The sequence below is a fragment of the Arachis ipaensis genome, chromosome B7, assembly GCF_059453495.1.
Source record: "Arachis ipaensis isolate K30076 ecotype BB chromosome B7, ASM5945349v1, whole genome shotgun sequence".
NCBI lineage: Eukaryota > Viridiplantae > Streptophyta > Magnoliopsida > Fabales > Fabaceae > Arachis > Arachis ipaensis.
In genome coordinates, this window is record NC_142442.1 from 54,190,001 (window position 1) to 54,192,500 (window position 2,500).

A 2,500-nucleotide genomic window follows, 5' to 3' on the forward strand; every position below is an offset into this window, starting at 1 on the left:
GGCGTTGCAACGGAGGCAGGTCGCTTTGCAACGGATGCTGGGATCGTTGCAACGGAAGCTGGGGGCATTGCAACGTTGGCTGGGGGCGTTGCAACGGATGCCGAGCGCGTTGCAACGTTGGCTGGTGACGTTGCAACGGAGGCAGGGCGCGTTGCAACGGATGCTGGTGACGTTGCAACGGAGGCAGGGCGCGTTGCAACGTTGGCTGGGGGCGTTGCAACGGAGGCAGGTCGCGTTGCCACGGTTGCTGGTGACGTTGCAACGGAGGCAGGGCGCGTTGCAACGTTGGCTGGGAGCGTTGCAACGGATGCTGGTGACGTTGCAACGGAGGCAGGGCGCGTTGCAACGTTGGCTGGGGGCGTCGCAACGGAGGCAGGTCGCGTTGCCACGGTTGCTGGTGACGTTGCAACGGAGGCAGGGCGCGTTGCAACGTTGGCTGGGGGCGTTGCAACGTTGGCTGGGGGCAGTGCAACGGATGCTGGGGTCGGTGCAACGTTGGCCGTGCGCGTTGCAACAGAGGCAGGGCGCGTTGCAACGGATGCTGGTGACGTTGCAACGGAGGCAGGGCGCGTTGCAACGTTGGCTGGGAGCGTTGCAACGGAGGCAGGGCGCGTTGCAACGTTGGCTGGGGGCGTTGCAACGGATGCTGGGGACGGTGCAACGTTGGCTGGGCGCGTTGCAACGGAGGCAGGGTGCGTTGCAACGGATGCTGGGTTAGGTGCATCGTTGGCTGGTTTCGTTGCAACGGAGGCACCCGCCGTTGCAACGATGGCTCGGAGCGTTGCAACGGAGGAGCCAAATTTTCATATCTCATAATTGGCTCGTGCATTTTTTCTAAAATTTTGAGGGAACCTTGGTAATATTATGTGAAGGCTGCACAAAAAAATCCAGGTCAAAAATCGCACGTTTGCTCCGTTTTTCATTTTTTTTGAATTTCCGGCTTTCCGGGCGGTAAAAAAATCGGCAAAAAAAATCGGCACGGTGTAAATTCACCAAATTTGGGGGATGGAAAGATCTTATTTTTCTAGAGGTTGTTGCAAAAAACGGCGTCAAAATTCGACCTCTAGAGCACTTTCCTTGAGTATGTCTCCTCACGGAAAAGGACGTCTACCCGTGGCACTTTGGTAATGGCTCGGCAGCCTATTATAGGGGGGAGGGGTGTCGTGATGCTGAAACTCGAGTTGCCCAAAGGCTTGCTGGGCGCAATGCCAGCAAGATGCACGTTGCCTTGCCATCCCCTAGGCACACTAGCAAGCACGTTGTGGTTGTGGTGTGCCGCCGGGCTCCCCCGCCCCCCACGGAGGCACCCGCCGTTGCAACGATGGCTCGGAGCGTTGCAACGGAGGAGCCAAATTTTCATATCTCAGAATTGGCTCGTGCATTTTTCGTGAAATTTTGAGGGAACCTTGGTAATATTATGTGAAGGCTGCACAAAAAAATCCAGGTCAAAAATCGCAGGTTTTCTCCGTTTTTCATTTTTTTTGAATTTCCGGCATTCCGGGCGGTAAAAAAATCGTCAAAAAAAATCGGCACGGTGTAAATTCACCAAATTTGGAGGATGGAAAGTTCTTATTTTTCTAGAGGTTGTTGCAAAAAACGGCGTCAAAATTCGACCTCTAGAGCACTTTCCTTTAGTATGTCTCCTCACGGAAAAGGACGTCTACCCGTGGCACTTTGGTAATGGCTCGGCAGCCTATTATAGGGGGGAGGGGAGTCGTGATGCTGAAACTCGAGTTGCCCAAAGGCTTGCTGGGCGCAATGCCAGCCAGATGCACGTTGCCTTGCCATCCCCTAGGCACACTAGCAAGCACGTTGTGGTTGTGGTGTGCCGCCGGGCTCCCCCGCCCCCCACGGAGGCACCCGCCGTTGCAACGATGGCTCGGAGCGTTGCAACGGAGGAGCCAAATTTTCATATCTCAGAATTGGCTCGTGCATTTTTCGTGAAATTTTGAGGGAACCTTGGTAATATTATGTGAAGGCTGCACAAAAAAATCCAGGTCAAAAATCGCAGGTTTGCTCCGTTTTTCATTTTTTTTGAATTTCCGGCATTCCGGGCGGTAAAAAAATCGTCAAAAAAAATCGGCACGGTGTAAATTCACCAAATTTGGAGGATGGAAAGATCTTATTTTTCTAGAGGTTGTTGCAAAAAACGGCGTCAAAATTCGACCTCTAGAGCACTTTCCTTTAGTATGTCTCCTCACGGAAAAGGACGTCTACCCGTGGCACTTTGGTAATGGCTCGGCAGCCTATTATAGGGGGGAGGGGTGTCGTGCTGCTGAAACTCGAGTTGCCCAAAGGCTTGCTGGGCGCAATGCCAGCAAGATGCACGTTGCCTTGCCATCCCCTAGGCACACTAGCAAGCACGTTGTGGTTGTGGTGTGCCGCCGGGGTCCCCCGCCCCGGGTCCAAGGTCGAGCACGTGCGTCTGGCTGCTGCGAACCCCGATCACCGAAGGACCAACAAGAAGGGAAACACGTCCGTGCACGGCCCACCTAGGCAC